At 37.4% G+C, this 25,672-nt stretch overlaps 1 protein-coding gene and 1 long non-coding RNA gene across 2 annotated transcripts in view; one reads left to right on the top strand and one right to left on the bottom strand.

Annotated features, from left to right (window-relative positions):
* The window catches only part of LOC101144110 (uncharacterized), a 38,852-nt gene extending 14,568 nt beyond the window's left edge, over positions 1-24,284 (top strand). The window contains exons 2-6 of the long non-coding RNA XR_004070642.2: positions 4,407-4,440; positions 7,142-7,261; positions 19,667-19,933; positions 20,473-20,738; positions 21,655-24,284. This is a non-coding gene — a long non-coding RNA (uncharacterized lncRNA). The remainder of the gene's footprint in view (positions 1-4,406; positions 4,441-7,141; positions 7,262-19,666; positions 19,934-20,472; positions 20,739-21,654) is intronic.
* Positions 1-25,672, bottom strand: part of LOC109027227 (uncharacterized) — a 494,433-nt gene that overhangs the window by 367,263 nt on the left and 101,498 nt on the right. The gene's annotated exons all lie outside the window — the stretch shown is intronic.

Below are 25,672 nucleotides of genomic sequence, written 5' to 3'. Positions count from 1 at the left end.
TCATTCTGCCCTTTATAAATAATAGAGATATTCTCTCCTCTTCAGAATAGAGTCTCTGACCTTTTGTACTTTCATTCTTCTGATCCAATACATCTGGGCAATGTATGACTCTGCCTGGGTTTCCTCTTTTCTTTAACAAGGCAATTTAAAAATATTTACACACAGAAAGAGTGTTTCACATGTTTCAGAGAGCCCAGCTCCTGCTGTGGTGCTGGCTACAGAGAAATTGTTTTAATTTTGCTCAATTCCAGACTCCTCCAGTGAATTGGGGTGATATATTTATTTTTCTTGTTTCTCTTTCCCTTGTTCCAAAACAATGGAGTTGAACCACTTGGTGCCATGAGAAGGGGCTGAAGAAAAGGAAGGCAGTGTCCAAGGTGAGGAGAAAAGGAAAAGGAAGAGGTTGCCAAGTGAGAAGTCCGCAAAGGGCAGCCTGACATCTGGTAGTCCGAGGGGGCAGCTGGCCTGGGCCTTGTGTTCTGACTCCAGGGAATGTGAAATGAGCTGATCAAGATTTGGAGGAAACAGGCAAAACAACATTACATATCACTCTGGCTAATATACATAGCCATAGGACCTCAGGCACATAAGCCACATGGAGACAAACACTAACTCTAAAGCCTCAGAATGTTCTTTCCTAATTCACTATGATAAATATTTGTAAACATACAAAAAGTCAAAGGATTGGTACATTGATCATAAGTATCCTAAATTTGACAGTTGTAAATATTTGTTAGCATTTTACTGTGTTTGCTTTCCCTGTGTGTATACACATATATATATGTATTTATATATGCATATGTTTCACTGAACCATTTCAAAGTATGTTGCCAACATCTTGACACTTAACTCATAATCCCTTCAGTTTACCTCTGCTAAAAATGAGAACACTCTCCTTAATAACCATAATACCATGATACATCAAAAAACTAAAAGATATTTTAATGTCATCTCTTATCTAGATAATATTCAAATTCCCATATTGTGCCAAAAACATATTAGCAGTGTCTAATCTAAGTTCAACTTTGCATTTGAGTGTTCTATCACCTCATTTTTAAAATTTTCTTTTTATTGAAGTGTAACAAGTGTACAGAAAAATGCAACAAATCCTGTGTCTAACTCAATTTTCACAAAGTGAACACATGTAACTATCACCCAGACTGAGAAATAAAATATTACCCACACTTCTCTCTCCCCAGTAGTTTGGCTCCCCAGAGGTAACCACTGTTCTGATGTCAATTACTATCCATTATTTTTGCCCATTTTTGAAGAGTATGTAAATAGACTCATACAATATGTATTTTATTTTGTCTGACTTCTTCTGAGCAACGTTTGTGAAATTCATCAGTGTTATTGCATGTAGTAGTTATTTCTTTATTCTCATGTTATATACTACTACATTTTGTGAATATTCTACAATTGATTTGTTCACTCTTGATTAGCCATTTGGATATCCTTTTCTCAAATGCGTGTTCAAGTCTATGCATATTTCTAACTATGTTGTCTATCATTTTCTTATTGTGAATTGGTTTTATACTGAGAATGTGTCTTTGTTAAATATGTATCCCAAGTATGTTCACCCATGGTGGCTCGCCTTCTCATTCTCTTAACCGTGTATTTTTCGGAGGCGCTGTTTAGTTTAATGAATTCCAATTTATCAATCTTTCCCTTTATGACTAATGCCTTTTGTGTCCTCTTTAAGATAAACTCTCTGCCTACTCCAAAGTCACAAATACATTCTCCTATGCTGTCTTCTGTGAGCTTTATTGATTTACCTTTTACATTTAGAAATATAATCCATCTGCATTTGATTTTTGTGTGTAAAGTGACATACAGGTGAGATTCACTTTTTTCCACATGGATATCCAATTGAAACATTCCATTCATTGAAATGACCATTCTTTTCTCTCTTCACTGCTGTCGATGTCATCTATATCCGGTGATCAGGTGACCACATACTAGTAGATTTATTTCTGGACTTCCTGTGTTACATTGCCCTATTTATTTATCCTCCAGCTGATACAACATTGTCTTAATTACTATAATGTTGTAGCAAATATTAAAATCTTGTAGTGTGTATCTTAGCTTTTTTTCTTCTTCAATTAGAAAAACTGACTAATACTTTGAGTATTTTCAGCCCTCTAAATTTCCATACATAATTAAGATTTTAACTTGTCCATTTCCAGGAAAAATATTGTGCTGGGATTTTGATTGTTTTTTCACTGAATCCATAGACCAATTATAAAAAATTGAAATAGTTACAATATTGAAATTTCTAATCCACAAACATAGAATGACTCTCCATTTATTTGTCTGCTTTCATTTCTCTCAATAATGTTTTTGTAGATTTATGTATAAAATCCTCATATAGCTTTTGTTAGATTTAATTATAGGTATTTGATGATTGCTGATGCTGATGTCAATATTTTTATTATTTTCTTTGCAATTATTTGTTGCTAGTATAAAGAAATACAATTGAATTTGTACATTCACTTTGTATCTAGAGTCCCACTTAAGTTGTCTTATTTGAATAGTTTGACCATAGACTCTTTTCTATTTTCTATAATGTTTAGATTTCTATGCCATCTAAGAATAAAGACAGTTCTATTTCATGCTTTCCAATCCTAACACCTTTTTCGTGCTTTATTGCTCTGGCTAAAACCTCTGTACAGTGTTGAAAAGAAGAGGTGGTAAGGCAATCCTTGCATTGTCTTAATCTCAGGAGAGTTTTAAATAACTCACCACAAAATAGAATATTTACTATATATTTTTTGCAGATATCATTTATCAGGTTAAAGAAATTCCTCTGTAGTCCTAGTTTTCCATGAGGGGCAGGGGTGGTGGTGTTAGTTTTATTTTAAATCATGAAATGACTGTTGAATTTAGTCAAATATATTTTACTGCATCTATTGAGATGAGTATGTGATTTGTTATTATTCTATTAATGTGATTTATTACATTGACTGATTTTTTTCATGTGAAGCCAACTTGCATACCTGGAATACCTGGAATATACCCAGTTTACTGTTAATACCCAGTTTACTGTTTATGTATTATCCTCTGCATATACATCACTGGTTCAAATTGCTAGCATTTTGAGTAGAATTTTGCATCTACATCCTTGAGAGAAATTGGCCTGTATTTTTACATCTTTCTCACATTTTAGTATCAAAGTTACGCTGGCTTTGAAAGGTAAGTTGGAAGGTGTTGCTTGCCATTCTATTCTCTAGAAGAGCTTCTTAAAATTGATGTTATTTCTTTAAGCGTTTCAATTTCACTGATGAAGGCTCTGGACCTGGAGATTTTGGGGATGGGGGAAGGTGTTTGTGTATAAATAGATGTAGGACTATTTATATTTAATTACCTTTTGTATAATTTTTGGTAAATTATAAGCTTTAATTTTATATATACTACCAAATATATTGACAATATATCATTATTTTAATATATGTCTGTGGAAAATTTAGTTATTTCCTCTAATGCCTAATTGTAGTAATTTGTACTCTCTTTTTTCCTTGATCAATCTTTCTTGGGGTTTATCAATTTTACTAATTTTTCAAAGAACTAAATTTTGACTTTGGTAATTTTTCTCTTATTTTATTTTATTAATTCCTATTTTACATTAATTATCTTAATCTTTCTACTTTTCATGTTTAATTTCCTGTTATCTTGTAACTTTTGTAATGGATACTTATATCATTGATTTTCAGCTTTTTTTCTTTTATAGTAAAGCATTTAGAGCTATAAATTTTCCTCTTAACACAGGTTTGGTTGCATTCCACAATTTTTAATATGTCTGATTTTCAAAATTATTCAATTCAAAATATTTTCATTGCCATTGTTATTTCCTCCTTGACACATGGGTTGTTTCCAAAACATTTGGGGATGTTCTAGTTATCTTTATATTATTGATTTTGAGTTTAATTACAATGTGTTCAGACACAAAGATTGTACTCTCAATGATTTTAATCTTTCAAAATGTTGAGACTTACTCTATGACATATTATATGCTCAATTTTGATAAATGTTTCACATGCATTTAAACGAAGTATGTGTGGTGCCATTGTTGAGAACAGTGTTTCATATAAGCCAGTTAGGAGCATCAGAGAAAGAAATATGATGAGAAAAGCACAGGTGAGAGTGATATGATTGCTGGAATACGGTCACAAGACAAAGAATGCAGGCTGCAAAAGGCAAGGAACAGATTCTCTCCTCTACCCTCTAGAACGAATGCAACTCTACTGATACCTTAATTTCAGCCCCATAAGATCAATTTCAGATTTTTGCCTGAAAAAAACTGTAAGATAATACATTCATATTGTCTTAAGTAATGTTTTTGGTGATTCGTTACAGTATCAATAGCAAACTGATACACTTAATATATTTTTTTGATTCACTTTTTTCAGGTTTGTGCATACTTATATATACATGATGTCTCTTGTAAGTATCACAGAGAATTTTTTAAATATAATCTGACAATCTCTGTCTTTTGATTGGAGTATTTAGATCCCTTTTATTTACTGTGGTTACTGATATATTTAAGTTTGGATCTATTATTTTACTATTTTTTTATTTAGTCCACCTGTTTTTCTTCCCTTCTCCATTTCTTGCTTTTCTTTGGATTTAACCCATATTTATTTTATAATTCTACTCATTGTCCTCTGTTAGTTTCTTAGGTATACTTTTTATATCCCTAGAAATTACTACATGCCTTTTGAGTTATTAGGACTAAATTAGTACTATTTCCACTTCCCAAACCATATTATGATCATAAAAAAATTTAACATCATTTCCCCCTTGCAAACTTTTGTGCCAATATTGTCATAAATGTTAATTATGCACATATCTCTTATTGCTTTGTACAACCAATATTTATTTAGGTTTTCTTTCATACAGTCAGTGCTTCTATAATGCTTGCTTTGAAAACATGAATTTGTTTTAATGCAATTGATATACTAGAAACTCACTTTAGTATAATGTAAATTTTGCATTTGCTTTTGCTCAATTTTATCCATGAGAAACACAGATGAATGCAAAAAAAGAAAAACTGTGCTCAGCTTAACTGAGCAAAATAAAATATAAAAATGTACACAGGTATTCATCTCAAACATCTGTCAGCTGCCTCAGTTCACCATGTGTGTTATGAGCTATATCCATTACAACTTTTTGTCAAATTTCAGATAACCTTACTTTTACCACTTCACAAGCTGCAAACTTTCTGATACCCATGTTCACACACACACAAAGTTTTTTTGAAGATAAAACGCCATATTTATTGTAGAACTGATATGTTTCTTAACCACTTAATGTGTAAAACTTTGCTAGTTTTCATTAGGTTTCTGTCTATATTTTCGTGTCAACTATGAAATTTTTAAATGCTGTAAATGTAAACTCATTTTCCCTCTAAGCCTGCGGTTTTCATTACTAATTTTGTATAGTTTTGTGATTTTTAGAAATGTGCTGTAACAGAACTGACTGTATTGACCATTTCTGTTGCTTTTCCTTTCCTTTTGCTGTTGCTGTTGTTGCTGTTGTTATTGCTTTCACTTTGTTTCTGCTGAGATTCTTTCTGCCTTGAAAGCTCTCTTTAGTTACTGAGTATTTCTTTTGCATATTTTCCGCTGGTGATAATTTCCTTCATTTTGTCTGGAAATATTTCTTATTTCATCATAATTATGAAGGATATTTCTGCTGTATATAAAATTCTAAGTTGGCAGACATTTTCTTTCAGCTTCTGGTATTTCTTTTAAGAAGCCAGCTGTCTGTCATGTTATTACTCTTTTGAAGGTATTGTGCTTTTGTTTTTTCTAGATGCTAATATCTAATCTATCACTTTGGTTCTTGGCAGTTTTTCTGTTAAGTATTTATCTATGATTTCTTTGTACTTACCTTGCTTTGGGTTGCAAGTGCATTTTGATTTTGTGATGTTGTCTTTCATTGGTTTTGAACATTCTCAGCCATTAATGCTTCTTCTGTTGAAGTAGATACTGCTTCTACTCCAATCTCTCTCCTACCCTTCTGTGACTCCAATTATACATATTAGTCCATGCCCCATAAATCTCTTACACAATTTTCTCTACTTTTTATAATTTTTACTTTTAACTCTTCAATCTAGACATTTTGTACTGATTATTTTCCAGCTTTTTAATTCCCTTTTCGAGTATGTTCAGTTTCCACTTAAACCCATCTGAGTTAATTAATTCAAGTAATTTTGTTATTATATTTTCTTATCCAGAATTTCCACTTGCTTTTTAACAATTTCAATTCTGTAGTGAAAGTCTTCATTTTTGTCATCTATTTAATCAAATATGTTAATCTCAATTATTTTTAAGTCTGTATCTAATAAGCCCAATATCTACAGTTCTTTCTTAGGGCCCTTCCTCCTTACCAATTCCTGAACTCCAGTTTTTGTCTCTCCAGCACACAAGGCTGCATAAAATTCCTTTTTACATTCAGTTACTTTTTGCTTAGTTTTTTAGCCTCTTGCCTTGCATATCTTCATCAGTAAATGTCTCAAGTGTTGGGCTCACTTCTCTGTACTTCATTTCTCTCTAGGATCTTGGCTTTTTAAGCTCTGCCTATTATGGCAAAGTAGAATTCTAATTATTTTTGTTTGTTTGTTTTTTATAAACAGAGTCTTGCTGTTGTCCAGATTGATCTCAAATTTCTGGCCTCAAGTGATCCTCCTACCTCAACCTCCCAAAGCAGTGGGATTATAGGTGTGAGCAACCATGCCTGGCCAGAATTCTAATTTTTTATTCACATGGCTATGCAATTGCTTAAAGTTCTGCTGGCCTCATTATCTCTTAGCTGTCACCTTCTGCCCAGCTTCTAATATTGTGCTCACCTTAGTTAGTTTCCCTTCTTTCTGTGATTTGCTTTTCAAGTCTTGACTGCCCGGACAATTAGCCAAGACTTTAAAACATATGATTTTTCTATTTTAGCTGGATTTTTTAAGCTGTTCCCATCAGGAGCATTTGTCTGCAACAAGTTGTTCATTTATAACCAGTCTTAAGATTGGTTTTCCCACAACTTTTTTTGATATAGTGGCATTGCCACTGGCCTTGTTTCAGCCCAGTATATAAAATTCACCTGGTTTCTTGCTCTTCTTTTCCTACAAATAACTACTTTTCTTGCATAGGGAGCAGAAGAAGAAGCAGAAATGCTGCACTAAGAGAGATTTGAGGCCTAGATTTCATTTTCCATATGCCAGCTTTGTTATATTTCTCCGAGCTTCAGATCCTCTGTTTTCTAAACTGTGGTAAGTGCATTTAAATCACACACAAAAATTAAAGTAATTGAATCCAATACTCTCTTGGAGACTCATCCATCTCATTTTTTTTCTCTAATGAACAAAAGCATTTAGCCACACTGAGTGAAATGGGGACAGTGATCATAAGTATATTCACTGCTACCTCCCAGTATCTGATAATGTCCAAGCAGCTAGTGACTCCTTAAACCTGGGGAGAAATATTGGGAGACATCCAAACTTCCTTGAGTGTAAGATCACAGGCTGCCATCAGATATGGAATACCGACTAAATAAGAATATGAACTGCAGGAGCCCCAGCTGGGTTCCAGACCATCCATCGCAAATTTAGGTGATCTTGAGCAAGTCAGTCAGACTCTTTAACTCTCTGTTTCTCCTTCCATAAAGTAGTCAAAATAATAGTGCTTGCCTCTTCTGTTTGTTGTGAAGCCTAAATGAAATAAAACAGGTGAAATGCTTCCTCTAGTGCCTGGCCCATTTGGTACATAATAAATGTTAGCAATTTTTATTTCAATCTCAACCTATTAACACTCTAGTAGGACTCTCACAGGGGCACTAAAGACTTAGAGGGACACTAAATCAGTAGGTGGGTGGAGACCCAAATAAACTTTGAATTCTGGACACCTTTGCCCTGAGAGTGATGAAGAGACTGCAAAGTTACTTCATGACATTTTCCTGCTTCTGTTCCCCAACCACCCAGTCTAAAAGCCAGATGGTAGCAAAGGAAGAAAATATCTGCTGCATTGGAAAAAGGAAACACAATGTATTTGTAAATGTGCTCCTAAGTCATGTTCTGTGGGGGCACTCCAGGTGCCTCCCTCTATGCCTGTCATTGTCTATATTCATTTACAAATATCATTGTTCATCTCCTCTGTGTCAGTCACTGGGCAAGGCAGCAAGCATACCAATAAAGAGTCTATGTCAAGTGCCTGTGTTCTATTTTCTGGCATATATATGTCATTTAGTCTTCACTAAGGCCTCTGAAGTACCTACTACTGTTATCCTCATTTTAAAGATTAGGACACAGGCACAAAAAGATTAAGTAACTTGTTGAAGTCACACAGATAAAAATTACCTCATTTTCATGGTGCTCACAGTCTATAAAATAGGAAGTTTTTTAGTACAACATTTTAAAATTCCATTAAATATAATTCTCCCCAAAAGTCAGCAAGTATCCAAGTAATTGGAAGTTAACTTGATGTTGAATTTTTATTTAGGCATTTGGAGTTATGTATTCACAGCCTGTGTCTGTGTCTGTGTCTGTAAGTGTTCCTGGTGTCTCTATTTGTCTACATAAGAAATATAATCAGTTTCCTTGTCTAAGTACTATGACCTTTTAGTGGGCAAAACTGGAATTTTTTTAATGCTATGAGAAATACTAATATAATTCTGGTCTAAAAGAAAAAAATACTGTGAAGTGTGTTGATGACAAGTATAAGTACAACATTATTAGAAGTGCTGTTAAGAAAGCTGGAATATTTTGTTTCTATTAGCAAGATGCCAGCATAACCAAAATTTGTTAAGAATGGCTAAGATATAAAACATAACATGTGAAAGGATATTTAATCACTATAGAAAACTTAAAATTAAGTATAATGCTTAGGAACATATGATTCAGAATATTACTAATTGATTTGCAATCTGGTTAAAAATTTTATTTTACCAAGCCTGTGTGTGGCACGATTTCCACAGGGTGAATTTAATCAGTGTTGATAATATGGATGAGTCCATGTAGGCTACATCTGTCTTTGTACCTTAAATGCCATGCTACATTTTTAAGAAGTAACATAAATATTGTTTTAAAGGAGATCATTCTTAAGAAACCACAATAATCCATCAAGGAAATGTTAGGAAACTGGAGCTGTGTAATGCAGCTTGCCAGAGTCAAAAATGATCTTGGAGTTTCCTTAGGAGCTTTAGCGAAGAAAAGAACTGAAAGCGAAAGTAGTAAACCAACATCTGAGCACCTTCTCTATGAAAGCAACTGTGCTGATGACTCTTCTCTCTATTTTTAAGATTTGTTTTTGTTGTTTCCTGGCCTTTCTCATACTCCTACCACTCCCTCCCCAATACATACATTAACATATACTATAATTAAAAATATATTTTATTATATCTTTAATAGCTAGAAGAGTGCCCATCATTTGTGATCAATACATAATTGATGGATGAATATATGAAACATGTGTAAGATACTGCCTGATATGGTTTGGCTGTGTCCCCACCCAAATGTCATCTTGAATTGTAGCTCCCATGATTCCCAAGTGTGGTGGGAGGGACCTGGTGGGAGTAAACTGAACCATGGGGGTGGGTCTTTCCCATGCTGTTGTCGTGATAGTAAGTCTCAGGAGATCTGATGGTTTTATAAAGGGGAGTTCTCCTGAACAAGCTCTTTCTTTGTCTGCCACCATATTAATATGTGACTTTGCTCCCCATTTGCCTTCTGCCATGATTGTGAGGCCTCCCCAGCCATGTGGAACGGTGAGTCAATTAAACCTCTTTCCTTTATAAATTACCCAGTTTCAGGTATATCTTTATTAGCAGCATGAAAACAGATGAACACACAGCCTATGTTCTTACAAGGAGGTAGCACAGGGTAGGAGAAAGAGCACTGAACTGGGAGGGCAGATACGTGGCTCTCATCTTTGTTTGGCCAGTACTTCATTTGCCAACCACAAGCAAAGGACCTCAATGCAAGACAATTAGACTGTCTCTAAGATCTCCTTTTATTTTGAATTTCTGCCATTTTATGTCAGTCTTCAAGTATGTAAAGTGTACACTTTATAGAAAAGAGTGTTTGTTCAGAATTGTTCTGGGAGACAGATCTCTAGCAAGATGAATTTGAACACTATTAGTTTTCCTGTGGCTGCTGTAACAAATTAATACAAACTTGGTGGCTTAAAACAAGAAAAACTTAGTCCTTCACGATTCTAGAGGCCTGAAGTCTGAAATCAAGGTGTCAGCAGGGCTACACTCCCTGCAGTGGGTCCAGGAGAGATTTTGTTCCTTGCCTCCTCTAGCCTCTGGTCACTATCAGGATTCCTTGACTTGTGCCTCCATCTGCACATCCTTTCCCCTTCTGTGTCTCTCTTCTGTGTGCCTCTCATAAGAACACTTGTCATTGAATTTAGGGCCTACTCAGATAATCCAGGATGATCTCCTTATCTCAAGATCCTTAACTTAATTACATCTGTAAAGATTCTTTCTCCAAGTAAGTTAATATCCACAGGTTCCAGGATTAGGATGTGGACATCTGTTTTGGGCAGGGGTGGTGGAGGGGGCATGATTCAGCCCAGTACAGGCACAGAATAAGGTAACTGTATAACCATGCTTACTTTCCATATAGTGGGACCAAATTCTCAGACACTAAATTCTCATACAAATAAATATACCTTTTTTTTTCTGTAACTTTATCTCTATTTTGAATTCCCCCATTCTTCTGAGCAATGAACTTCAAGTTTCAGTCAATGCAGGATCTCTCCCCTTGGGATACTGTCTATCCATGGCAGCATCAGTGAGATGCCCTCGGGCCCTGTGGTCTTTTCTCAGCAGTCCTCACAGGTCACTGTCACCCAGATGACAATCACATCCTCATTAGCCCGTCTCTTCAGGCCCACTCCTCTCCTCACTGCTTCAGTATCCTGCCGGGCACATAGAACTCATCTTGTAGGCAACTCTGCTGGGGGTTTAGAAGACTCTTTCTCCCTTGTTTTTGTTGTTTTCTGGGCTTTCTCATACTCCTATCATTCCCCTCCGCTCCATACATACATTCATTTTGTAGTCTCCGTCCCCATTTCCTTGCCTGGTATGGAGCTACAGAGATAACCAGGAAAGTCTTCTCAGCTACCATATTGAAATTAAATGTTTCTACATAGATATCTCCCCCTAGCCCATCCCCTCCACTCTTTCTTATCCTCTCTCCCTCTTTTCCATGCATTTGTTATTTCTCCTTTTACTCCTTCTTTATTCCCAGGCATTGCTTTTCCCATCTCCTTCTCTCCCTTGGTTTCTTCCCTTCTTTTTTCCTAATTTTTTTCTTCCTCAATTATTTCACTCTTCCTCAAAAGGCCATAATACACATCATTTAGTCACTTTTTTTTGTTAGATCAAAGAGTACATCTATTTCCTTTTTTTGGGAAGAGCTAAGCAATTTAAAATTTCCAAATTTTCACTCCCTAGAAGGAAAAAGGCCCAAAGTTTGCTTCAAATTGTTCTTTATGTGTTCAGGACCCCATGTTATTAGTTTTAACCTATAGTCCAATGACTCCCTAAAGATAAATAGATTCCACATGAGACCTTTTGACACCCTGTTTTCTAAAGTACTGTCCCCAAGAAGGGCCAGTTCTCTCTGTTTTGCATTCAAATAAAAAATATACAATTTGAGTCTGTAGAAGAAAGTTCATATCAGTAAGATTGTGGGAAGCTGGATGCTAGACCAGGCAAGGAGATGCACGGTCTTCTGCTCTTGCATACTTCATGTCAGCCCGTGACGGAGTGCACTGAGTGTGAAAGGGTGATTTCTACAGGAGGTGAAGGGTTTGCCCACACTGAGGCACATGCCTCTTTCTTTGGTCTCTTCCTTAGTGCCTGAGAGAAAGAACTTACAGCTCTCCAGGGAAGGCCAGGACATTGAGTTGGAGGACAATTGCCTTATGCGCATATGTTTGGGGTTGTTTATTTTGCCTGGGTACTTCCTAAAAAATAAGACAGGATTAGGATACTCTGGATCTGAGTTTCCCACCAAACACTATAACATCCAAATTAACATTTCTTTTATATAATAGTAGCTCCTTTATTAAGCACCACACTATGTGGTAAGTACTGTACACACTTATGTAAGTCACTTCACTCATTTGTTTTTTCAGCAACCATATATCTAGGTAAGTATCATTATCATTTTACAGATGGAGGAAAATGAGGCCTGAGGAGGTAAAATGTTGGTCAAAGTTAACAAATTGGTAAATGTTAGAGATGAGATGTTAACACCAAACCTCTTGTTCTTTCTACTACACTATATTTATCATCTAAAAGTAACCTCTCATGCCCCTTCCATATCTGAAACAAAGAGATTTCATGACCTCTGTAAAGTCACAATTTTCACAGATTTCAAACAATATCTTCCTCAGGATCAAGCTTTTTTTTTATTAGGGTTGGTTTTAAACTCCCAATCTGTGTTCTCTTCAAGGAAATTTTCTCAGTCATGCTTGGAAACCTGGCTTTCCACTACAATTACTTGTTTTGGTGGCAAACGCTTTCTCTAGCTAAATCAGTCACTATAATAATATTCCCACAAGTATGCAAGGCTGAGCACAGTGTACTGCCTATGGTAGATAACTAAAATGTGTGAAGAAGTGAATTCCATCTGAGAAGTTCAGAAAACATGAAGACTAACCAGCATGGATAAAATAGAGAGGAGATTGGTCTTTCCTAAGGAATAGGTTTGTGCCAGATAAGATATGGTCAAATTATGAAGGGCACTGAAAGCCAGGCAAGGAGTTTAAACTTGATGCTGCAGGCAAGAGGAAGCCAATAAAAGTATCTGATCCAAGGTGAGGCAATAATAAAAGCAATGTTTAAGAAAGAGTCACCTCATAGTGTGATGCAGAATGAACTGGTGCTAAAGAAAATGGAACCAGGTGCATCAGTGAACCATTGGTACAGAAATCCAAACATAAACTAATGAGGGCCTAGACAAGAACCAGAGAAACATGAATGATGTCTCCCCACTGAACTAAGCTGCATTGCTTATGTTTCCTTAAGACAATTATCTATTTTAGTTACTGAGAGTTTAAGTGTGATGTGGTTGCTGATGTGTTAAATAATAATTTTTAGAAACCCTCTGATATGTCATACTTGGTAATCCCTTCTCAAGGCCTTGCAGTACTTGAATGCACTGGAGTCATTATCTACTTGACACTCTCACAATATATATATCTTTAGAAAAAGCTAACACTTGGGAGAAAAACCAAGTTTTCAAACAGTTGATTAACAGGTGCAGATGTGAGGCGGTAGCTGGCATCAGAAGGCCTGGGTTTCCATCCCAGTTCTACCAATTAGTAGCTGTGTGGCTTTAGGCAAGTCATTTCACCATACTGAGCTCCAATTTCCTCAGCTGCAAAATGAAGATTCCAAAACCTATCTACAGGATTACAGTCAAATTTAAATGAAAAAAAAAACATGAAAGTACTTCATAAATTTTACAGTGCAATATGAGTACAAGATTTTATTTTTGTGAGCAATTACACATAAGTTGAAACTAGAGCTCCCACTCATTCAAAATGAAACTTCATTAGAAATCTCTACAGTTATGTATTTCCTGTAGCTTTGGGTGGACCCAACAGCAGAAAACAAGAGCAAGTGGCAGGCAAACAGGTGATGTCAGAAATACTGCCAAGTAGCAATAGGACCCACACAGTTTTGGCAACAGCTACGATGCATCACAGACAGATAACACACTAAGACGTGAAGAGATGTGATAGGTATCTGGGAGGTCAGGCATCCCCAGGGGCTGAAATCCTAGAGAGATGTGGGCACTTGAGTTCACGCCAAGACTGTGGGCTCAGGAAAGAATGGCAAGAGTAAAGGCCAACTCTGATTCCAGAGAAACTTAGGAACAGAAAAACCAGGTCAGGAGTGTGGAACAAGTGGAGACACAGGAACAAAAGGTGGTTAAATGTTACCAGAGGTAGGTGACAAGGAAAGAATTTGGCATAAGGAATAAGTCAATAATTTTGTTATAGAACCCAGATTTAAGGCTAAACCAGGCAGCCATAAGGCTAATACAATGCTGAGCTGCCTGAGCTACTGGCCTCAGATTCCTAAAATCTCCCCTCTAATGGTAAGGTTGATTTTTTTAAAAACTTAAGTGCAGGAAGTTACATTTATACCTATTAAATTTCATCTTGTTTCATTTGGCCCATCAGTCCAGCCAGTCAGTATCTTTTTGAATCCTGACTCTGCTGTCCCAGTAATTAGTTATTGCTCCCAGCTTCATGTCATCTCCAGATTTGAAGAGTGTACTTTCTGTGCTTTGCCACTGGTTGATTAAAAGTTCGACAGAACGTAGTGGCACATCCCTGAAAGTTTCTTCTAGGAGACAGCCAGCTTCAAAGCCACTTAATACACTCTCAGTGAGTTCTCATTTCCTCACCTTCCAAAACAAATATCAAAAGAGGTACTGTCAAGTGTCTTGCTAAAATCCTGAAACACTGAAAGCCATAGCACTGCCCTCCATTTTCCAGTCCCCAGTCTTCTCTCAGGCACTTGCAAATCCTCATCCCCTCTTTCCACCTCCTCCCACTTCAGAACTAGTTCACTCTTTTTGCCAGGTCCACCTGTGTCATGAATCCCAGCACTTCCCATCCCCTCCAGGTCCTCTATGCATCACTTTTTTCTTCTCCTTTATTTTCCACGTCCTCCTTTCCACCAACTTCTTCTTTACCTTAGGAAAGTGGTTCTCAAACTTTAGCATGCATCAGAATCATCTGGGAAACTTGGTAAAATACAGATTGCTAGGACTCAAGAGTTTGCATTTCTAGTGGTTCTCAAAGTGTGGTCCTGAAACAAGAATCATACCTGGAACTGGTTAGACACGCACAATTATCAGGCCCCACTTCAGACCTACTGAATCAGAAATTCCAGAGCTAGGGCCCATCAGTCTGTGTTTCAACAGGTATTTATCTCCAGGTAATTCTCATACATGCTAAAGTTTGAGAACCACTGCTCTGAATATTGAGTACAAACAGAGATTTGCAACCAAAGAAATCTGAGTTTGGAGCCCTGCTTTGCTCCTTCCAATCTGTGTACTGAGGTCATATGACTTACCATCTCTAAGCCTCAATATTTTAATCTATAAACTGAGAATGATAGTACCTACCTCCACAGATGGTATGAAGATTAAATGGTATAATGTAGGTAAAATGCTCAGCACAATGCCTAAATATTCAATAAACAGAAGCTGTATTTGCATTATCTATTAGAAAATGACTACATCTGTATCATCATTTGAAAGAAAAAAATCTCTCCATCTACCTCATGCCCTACTCTAACCTTCATAACCAAGACCATAAAAATCTTCATTCACTCTCTCCAGATCTTGGTCCATTTATTTGGGGCTATAACAGAATACATGAGACTAGGTAATTTACATATTTTTAAAAAGAGGTTTATTTGGCTCATGATTCTGCAGGCTGGGAAGTCCAAGATGCATGGCATCAGCATCTGCTTGGCTTCTGGTGAGGGCTTCATGCTGTATCACATCATGGCAAAGAAGTGGAAGAGGAAATGGACACATGCAGAGAGCAAAACATGAGAGGCAACTTCACTTTATAACAACCCACTCCTGCAGAAATTAATCCAGTCTCTCAAGAAAGACTTAATCTATCTCAACAACCTAATCATCTTTCAATGGCCCCACCTCCCAAAACCACCATATTGACAATTAAATTTCACCACGAGTTTTGGTGGGGACAAACCACATCCAAACCATGGCACTCTAGTTTCTCACATCCATCGCTCTTTAGGTTACTGCTATTGGCTGCTGTCCTCACCACTCCACTAAGCTGTCCTAGCTAAGATCATCAATGATCTAATTCTGGAAGTAGTAGACTCTGCAGAATTCATCTTTCTAACCTCCATATCCTTTCCTTTGTGATGGTCTCACTTCCCTTGGTTTCCACCTGGCAGCCTTTCATGGTCCTTCTAACTTTCTGTTGATTCTGTCTCAGTCACAGTAACGGGCTCCTCTCCTGATACCTATATTTTGAGCCCTTTCCATAATTCACTCTCATTTCTTCTCAACATGACCACAGCTTTACCTACCTCCTACCTATATTCCCAGACAAGAGCTCTGTCCAGAGCTCCAGACATCTCCAAATGACTACTAGATATCCCAACCTGGAGATCCATGGCACCTCAAAACCACCACACCCAAAGACCAAAGTCATCATCTACTGACCCACATCTGTTCTGTTCTTCACAATTCCTTATGTTCTCAAATAGACTGGGAGGTCTCAAGGTCAAAGTCAGGGTCTGATTATCTCTGTCCTCCCATACTTGGACTCAGAGCCAGGTAAGTACTTCATATGTATGTATTTATCAAATGCCTGAATCAGTAAAGTAAATAATGGCATAGTGTGCAGCAATTTTTATAAAAAGAAATTAAATACTCACATAGAAAAAAGGAAACGAAATACTTTCTAAATCCATGCTGATACTAGGAGTCATTATGTCCCTTTCTAGATCTTGATTTCAAATTAATCTGTCTTTAGTGTCTAAAATCCACTTTCTCCCCTCATTAACCATTAAGATGGGGCAACATGATGAGCACTGTGCTCAGATGATGGACAAGCAGACACGAATTCAACATGAGGTCTCTGCAACACCGTCGACAGGACAACTGCTCCACATGACCAGTGCCCTCTCATCTTTTGGAGCTAGTCTTTTCATAACATGTTTCAGGGTGCCTAATATACATTATATTATATATAATATATATTTCTATCATCTATTTTTGCAATTTGCTGTATATGTAACAGACACCAAATATAATATCAAGTACAATATCCAAAAAAAAACAAAAAAAAATTAAGATGTTTATCCATCTAGTCTTTCTGTATCTCTCTTCATAAATTCTCCACAATTACCAAGAGTAGTTTTGTAAACACTGTAATTCTACTAGAACGCAGTTTATCCACAGACTTGAATGCTTTGTCAGCTAAGTGTTTTCTCACTATCACTTTCCTTATCTGGGGTTTCTGTTCCTTCTTAACTATGTTTGCTTTGTTCTTTCCAGTTTGAAGATCATTCTCCTTGCTACAGTAGACGAAGGTGAATTCAAAGTTGAGTGGTTCTGTTTTCTCAATCATTTTGCCTTACCCCGCCCATCTCTACTCCATCAAGCCTTTATTTCTTCCTCATTCTTTGGTTCAAGGTACAGTTTTGGACATCCTTTTATATTATCTTTAGCACTTTTATGATGCGGATTAGACTTGCTGATTATATTCTTGTATTTTTAGCCACGTTAGCAATATTCATCCTTGGAAATTAGCTCATCCTTCAATCGTTTGTATCTTGGCCAAGGGTGAAGACACAAAAGCGGGTAGGGAGCAGGGCTAAGAATGGAGCAGGCACCCTCTGCCCTGGAGAGATGCAGTACAGGTTTCAGAATGACCCAAAAGCTCAACATCAGGTCTCAGTTGCCAGAAAAGGCAAGATCTGGGCTTGCCAGATGTCACCTGTTGAACCAGTCAAGTATTTTAACTTCTTGTCTGATAACATGAAAATTTCAAATTGGTTGTTCTTTCAATTTCAGATTTGCCTTATCTTAATTCCAGTTTTCTATTTAATCAACAGTGGTTTGGAACATTTTCAGCTTTTAGTTTCTTACTAAGTTAAATATTTAATGATCTGTAAACTAACACTTGAGAAGATGCTTCTTAAAGGGACTCGCATCCCTCTTTACTTTGTAAAGTGAATGAATTCACTCTTGAATTTATCTTTAAATTTTCAGGTAAGTGTTTGAATGTAAAAAGTGGAGCTGGCATGGTAGGGTTGATGAGAAGGAAGCATCACTGTAGAAAGCTTCCGAATCTTTCAGTCCCCCACCCCTACTGAGGACACAGTCTTTCTGCAGAGTCTTTCTGGCCATCACAACAGGGAGCAAGGGTTAGGGAAGGGGAAGAAGAAACCAATAAAGTGTAAGTATGGTACCAGGAGTATACCAAGACCATGAAGGAGAAAGAGATCACATGCAAATATAGGTTGAAGTAGGTTTGAAATCCAACGAGAGATATTCCAAGAAACAAACATAGAGATGAGAGAGAGTGAGAGACAGAGAGAGAGAAAGAGAGAGAAATTTAAATACATAGGTAAATTCACAGGCAGAAGGAAATCAAAAGCCAGAGGAAGCATTAAAGGGCAAACAAAGTAAACTGAACAAGGGTGAGTAGGAAAGACATGGCTTGATAAAACAGCTACTCATTAGCTACACTCACTTTAGATTCCAAGAACAGGTTTATGTTCTGTATTAGTCTGTTCTCACACTGCCAGTAAAAACATACCTGAGACTGGGTAATTTATAAAGGAAAGAGGTTTAATTGACTCACAGTTCCACAGAGCTGGGGAGGCCTCAGGAAACACAATCATGGCAGAAGGGGAAGCAAACACGTCCTTCTTCACATGGTAGCAGCAAAGAGAAGTGCCGAGTAAAAGGGTGAAAAGCCCCTTATAAAACCATTAGATCTCGTGAGAACTCACTATTATGAGAACAGCATGGAGGTAACTGCCCCCATGATTCAATTATGTCCCACCAGGTCCCTCCCACGACACATGGGATTATAAGAACTACAGTTCAAGATGAGAGCTCACCTGAGAGCTCCCTACTTCTTTAGATGACTAACTTTTATCCCTTATAAGAACTATTTCTTGCAGGACTATCAGAATTTTATTTTATCTTATTTTTTTAATTTTATTTTTAAGAGCCACTCATGCCTCTTGGATTCCTTCTGGAATATTAGGTTTTAGAATTTTGCTTTTTGAAAAATCCGCCTCTCCCCAGAAGTTGAGGGCTCTTTCCTCTGGTTAGTACATATAGGATAACATAGTCACTTCCACTTCAGCAACGGCTTCCCTTATTCATCAGAATTAGATCCAAGATGGCAGCTCCCCTTTTTATTTATAAGAAATGAAACTATCAGGAGGGCAAATCAAACAATTCTCAGAAGTTTTTCTTCCAATTTATTGTCATCCTTGCATTATTGTCTCATATTTGAATATCTGTCATGGTGGGGTTTCAGCTACAGTCCCCCAAATTTCTCCATGTAATTTCCCAGTTGCAATCATGGAAGTAGAGACAGATCCACATCACTTCCAAGGGGACTCTGTGGTCACAGAAACCATCACCACGCAGGCGCCAAGATTTCTGGGTGTCAGGGCATGGGGAGGTAGAAACGGGTAGGTCTTTTAGGGCCAGGGTCACCTGCAGTAAGTCCTAGCCTGAAGCAATGTGGGAAGCAGAAGTCAAAGAGAAGTGCAAAACTGAAAGTGGTAAATTGTGCAAAGATCCTTAATGCCCAGAGGTGAGTGGCAAAGCTTCAAATATGGTATGGCTCCCCAATGGTGGGAGCCAATGCTTGGGTCTAGAGCCAGGAGTTCATTAGAGGGGGGAAAAGGCAAGGACAAAAACATCTGGAGAAAACCAGTAGGGTTTATTTGATTCTTGGCTTTGAGTCATCTAAGTATGTTGTTTCACAAGTTTATGAGAGCAGGCTCTTGTCTTTTTGTTCACTGCTCTATCCCTGGGGCCCAGCACAGTCCCTGGCATATATAGCAATTGTTCCAAAAATTAGTATCGAATCACTCAAACAACAGTGCTTTCAACTTTTTTTTTTTTTAACAGATCAGCGTAAGTGTGGCTAACAGTGATTGGAATGGATTTAAAGTGTCAATTCCAAAGTAGAGATTATGAGTCAACTTTTTTTGCAGGGGGCTATCCTCTGTCAGAGTTACATCAATTTATAATTTTCCTGTAGTGTCAATACCACTAAGCCATCTCTACTAATAGAGATAAGAGAAAGAACCTGCATTATTTATCAGTATGCATCTCACATTGAAAACCTAACCTTACCAATGTTGCCTGGGAATGCTAATGTCTTCTGTGCCATGGGTAAGTGGTAAAAAATGATAACTCCTTTGAAATTATAATAAAATAAATTTTAAATCAACTAGAAGCTTCAAACAATTCTTCTTTTGAAAGATCTTTCCAAAGCAAACTTAATCTAAAACTTTAGATAACACAAATATATTTTCACCTTATTTAAAACTGTTACTAGTGGGAGTCTTTAGGAAGGCATTAAAAGACTTTTTTTTGGCTCTGGTGCTGCAAAAATGAATGGATTCAATACCACTCTGAACTGTATAATAATTTAATGATTCTCAGATTCCAAGCTAAAACTTCTAACAGGGGAATGAGACCACTATCATTTATGTTGAAGTCTGCCCAATATGTTCAAAAGATCCACGCTTATTATAACACTGCAGAAGAAGACTTTCATTTGATAATCTTTGAAGCAATAGAACGCTAAAATCTAACTCTTTGTAATATTAAAATGTTGTGAGGCTTTGAACCCCACTTTTGTAAAAATCATGAGTGCCTTCTGTGCTGGTTTGCCTAGCTCCTGATTTCCACATGCCCGTGTCCCTCAGGAGAGCACAACAGGGCACTGTGTAAGCACTGTGTAAGAAGATGTGGTGAAGAGTGACCACCTATGAACACATTCCCAGTGGACAGACCTTTTCAAGTTCTCCTCTTGACGTTGGCTTGCTTTGGGGATGACTGTCTGGTGGTCCTGCCCTTGCTATGGTGAAAACAGAGCACAAGGAAAGCCACTGAAGGCAAACAGGGAATGCAACCTTAGATCAATCCTTCCCAAACTGTCACTGAGACACAGAAGCCACAGAGACACACTCATGTGAGTAAAAGATAAATGCATGGATATCATGAGAGAGTGGTCTACTTTATAGAGTGAAAGGAAAGAGGCTTAAAATGAGTCTTAGGTAAATGAGTAAGAAAGCTCCTCCTTATAACTCTCTATCTCTCCAGGCATGCACAACTTGCTAGAATTCTGCACATAGCTTACAGATACTCATGGCCATGACTCGAACAAAAGAGGATGAAGAAAAAGCATTTTCTTTTCTCTACAGCCTCCCCTTCCTTTAACTCTGACCCTTGCCACAGTCCCTTGAGGCTGTTGCTGGTGATGAGCACCAGTAAGGAGCAGGGAGAAATCTGAAACCACACAGAGGTAAAGGTTACCCATGGAAGCAGGACATAAAATCAGAGAGGAGCAGTCATCCTAGACATGAGTATGCTGGAAGGCAAGGGAAAGTCTAAAGCATCAAGGCCAAGGCCAGGTAGAAAAATGGGATCTGAAGCTAGAAGTCTGAAAGAATGAGAATAGGCAAGACCAAGAGAATGAGTTCAGGAGACTGAGCTTAAAAATGTTCCTTGACACAACACTACAGATAAAGGGTATGAGCGTCTCTGTGTCTGTTTTCTTGGGCAGGAGGTTAGGTGGGAGTACTTAGGCATTGTGCTTCTCAAGAAATTCTCAGGATTGTACCCCCATTCTTCTCCTCACATATAGTACTGTCATTTGGGGAGGGGGGGTGGTGCTGAAGATGTTTCTACCCTACCCCTTGAAGATCCAGAATGGCAGCTAACAGTCTCCCTAAGTAAGCAAGTCATTCACTCTATTACTTGAGCATAGGGAAGCCTAAGGTTGGGCTGGAATAAATGTTATTCTTTATAACTATAATCCATGCTCAGAGAATGCGTTTTGTTCAGCAAGAAAAGTGAGCTAAATGGAGGCTTTTTTTTTTTTACAGACGTTATGACACTTGAAGAATTATGTAGGTTATTGCTGACACCATGTAAGCACCCTCTAAAATAACCCAGAAAAAATGCTCTGAGAAGACCTGAATTACAAGTCTGTGGAATACCTCCATCTTCTGCTTAACTGATGTGAACCACAGGGAAGGGATAATTGTGGAAATGAAACAGGAAACAAGCAAAACCATTTATAACACATGAAAATGAGTAAGCAAGCAAGTTGGCATGCATGAGATATAGAAAAAAGAGCGAATTTGTATCTAGTGCTTCCAGTGAATTCTTCAAGAACACTTCATCCTTGGAGAAGAATTTCCTCTAATTCTGCATGGGTTACGTGCCAAGTAATTGTCCGGTCACAAGCTAACAGTGTCAAGAGGCTATTTTAAAGATGAATGGGAACATAAAACATATTTTGTCCTATTCACCACTTTGAATATGTCTCAGGAACAAAACTTGCACTTGAAAGGAAATGGAGAAATGCGATTTTTATGAGTTACTGGCTTTTTCCCCCCTTCACACCACTGACAGAACAAAAACATTTAGAGGAAGACAGCCCAATGTCATGTAAGTATTTGTATATTTGTTCTCACCGTGGTACACAAGGGACATATCGAACCCTTTCCCTGAATAAAAACAGGACATTATTTAAGCTCTGCCATCACACTCCAATGCTTTTCAATAGCTAGAAGAATTTTGCATTCCTTCCCATAGGAACTGTAAGCTCAAAAAGAAAAATTCTTCTGCAACACACTCTATCAATAACTTGTATTCATTTTGCTTTCTGAAATAGTTACTTTTTAAAATGTATATGCTAAGAAAAAGTGAAAGAAGAAAAAAGAGGCCCTCCATCTATGAATTGTGCTCTTTTTTTATTCATATGATTTCCAAGACCAAGCAAATTATCATAATCTTCCTAACAGAGATACACAATTCCACCTAAGAATTACCATTTACTTGAACCAGTGAAAAGCAGTTTCTATTAGATGCTGAGACAAGTCATCTGTATGTGTTCATATGTGCTCCCTAGAAATTATTTTTGAATTTCAAGGTTATAAATAATTCCCAAACTCAAGTTCATGCTGATATTCTAATATGGGTTATTTGTACTCCTCTGCTGGTGTCATTTCTTTTGATTTAATCATTATCCCTTACAGGATGGCACTGGTCTATTCAGTATACTGACAGGACCAAGCCATCATCCCACCTAAGAATATCAATTATGCTTTCAAAGCATACAATTTGATTCATGCAGAAGCTACTGTATATGCATCATGGTGTTTTCATAAAGACTCCCTTATTTACTCTAAACAGTGTTATGCCTTTTACCATAAGATTCTGTAGTAACTGTTTAACCTTTCTAAATCTTTTCAAGAAATCTTAAAAGAAAGGAAAGCTTGCCCTCAAGAATACACTTTCTGTTCTTATAAAAATCAGCTCCTCTATAAATAGCTGCAGTGAGGCAAAGCTTCAAAGCTTCAGCCTAAAATGCCATGAGTACTGTCCTGTAGAGACAGCTTTCAACCATGTCTGAGTCGGCACAAAAAAGGAACTTCCTGCCAGCTGAATGTGTGTCTCCCAACTTTCTCTCCTCATGCATATCTAAAAAGGATACTGAGCTAGAATCGCTAGTAGTTTTCCTATTTAAGGCCTGTATGCAAGTCGTTCCTGCAATAGAAGCTGGAAACACACACACAGCCCACTCCTTCACTCACTCATAACCTAGCAGGACCAGCTCCGGGCCCGCTCAGCTCCCTGTGCTGCCTGATTTCTCATTTCTCGAAGCACACAGAGGCTAGAATGAGCCCACCATCTGCCCCAACCACCAGAAACAAAAACATGCCTTTTTCTATCCCTGTGTGTGCAGGCAACGTCTACCCATGCTGCTCAAACCCTTTGATCCTACAGACCAAGCCACCACATCCTCTTCATATCCCCTCATGCACCCATGAACACAAGCACACACACACACACACACACACACGCACAAACACACATGCCCACACAATGCTCACAGTGATGTCAGGAGTGGTTACCCTTCCTTCCATATGCCTATGTACCCTGTGACAGAGACAGCAACAAGGAAAAACATTACTTCGCCTCCCCAAACCAATCCTAATGTCTTTCTTCAGTGAAAATGGTTCATCTGCACTGGGGTCCTCCATGTAAGAGCCAGAAGTTCTGGCTTCTCCAGATATGTGCACATCGAGAAATAATAAGCACAACTGTATGGTAGTGAAGACAAACAATTGCAGTACAGTTGAAAACTGCTCTGTGTGGACTGATTACCCACAGAGTACCATGCTCTGCCAGGGTCGGTGTGGTAGAGGGCCATCTCCTCCCGTGCCATTCTTCTAGGATCAGCTATGTCAGCTCTTGTAAAAAATTCCTCACCAAAAAGAATCAAAAACAGAAACCAAGATAGCATTTGAGAGAAGATGGAGGAGATGTTCATTCCTGTACCCATCTCTGGAGGGCCACATGTTTGGAGACTACAGTACAGTTTGCCTCTATCTGCTTACTATAATCCTGAGGATGGATTTTGAAGCATAGTTAAATGGTGTTGGCCATTTCCCCTCACTTTACTTATTCAAAATAAACAAACAAATAAAATGCCTTTCCGAATGCTTCATCAATGTTTTTATAGGCATATATATGCATCTTTAAAAATTAAGATCATACTATATATGCTTTTGTTAAGCTTTTTCATTTAAATATTTTGTTTTTCATGAAATATACATTGATAAGAATTTTCTTAATTACATGTTCTTCGACACAACTTTTTTTGACATTTATCAATTTAATTAGATATTAAACATCTAGGTGTAATTGGGGATGAACTTGTCTGTGGCACGGATCAGGTACAGTCTGCAGAAGCCTGGATTCTTACTAGCACCTAGGAGACTTATTTTTCTCTGTTTTATAAACCATATCCAAAAAATGAATTTGTTTGTTCTCACTGATGGCTCTCAATTCTTGAGAATTAATTGGTCTTTATTACATCTAGGTGTGATATTTGCTAGCTAGGTATGAAATATCAGTTGTCTCATTTGTAAAAATAAACAATCCTTTGCTTATTCAAACTACAGTCACGTTTGTAGATAACCCATATGTCCATTTAGTTCTAAATTTTTAGGCTAAAAAAGCATGAGTCGAGCTGGTAATTTTCAGTGTTCCCTATCTCAATGTAGACCCTGTTAAACTTTAATCACCTTGTGAAGACATTTGTCAAGACAAAAGTATAACAAGTATTGGCCACACAGGCAGTCATTTTGGTATAAATGAAAGATTGTTGACTGTCCTCAGCTTTCAACTCTGCAAACCAAGAGCTTTAGTTTAAGCTGGATGCCCCCCAGCTGGCAATTCTTATACAGAACCTTCTCTTTAGCATCACCGTGAGAAGTGGGATCCGTAGAAAGTTTCCTAAAAGATCAAATTATAATTTAAACCTCTTAAACATATTTTAATGAAGCAAAACCCCCTCAGGATATTTAAACGCACAGTCTTCAACTATAGAGAGAAAGAAAAATATCCCTTTCCTATGCTGATGACAAAGTTTTATTGTCATGAACTAATAACAGTAATAGAAAATTAATTGGTTCAGCTGTCTGAGTGTTAGAAAGAATAGGTTATGACCAATAATTCTAAAGATGAAAATCATTATTTTTGGCAGCTATTCCCTGGTTTAATTAGTTTATATTCAATAATTCCATCTAACAATCATTCACGTGGTTACATAGGAACTTGGCAGTTTCACTGGGAAGCTCTGTTGCTCAGTTTCACTAAACCAGATGTTTCTTGAACAAACTACTAAGAACTCCCTCTGACTGTTACAGGCAACTGACAAGTCTTCCTTTGAAAATATTCCAGGATATGTTATATCCACCACCATCTACACACACACACATACACGTGCCCATGCATTCTATAGTATAGCTTTGGGACATTGATCATATATATATGTTTTGTTGATAGTATAGATGTAGAAGAGCTTTCTACAGAAAAGTCTACACTCCA

The sequence above is a fragment of the Gorilla gorilla genome, chromosome 5, assembly GCF_029281585.2.
Source record: "Gorilla gorilla gorilla isolate KB3781 chromosome 5, NHGRI_mGorGor1-v2.1_pri, whole genome shotgun sequence".
Classification (NCBI taxonomy): Eukaryota; Metazoa; Chordata; class Mammalia; order Primates; family Hominidae; genus Gorilla; species Gorilla gorilla.
Note: the sequence above shows the minus strand (reverse complement) of the source record. Positions and strands in the feature narration are given on the sequence as shown.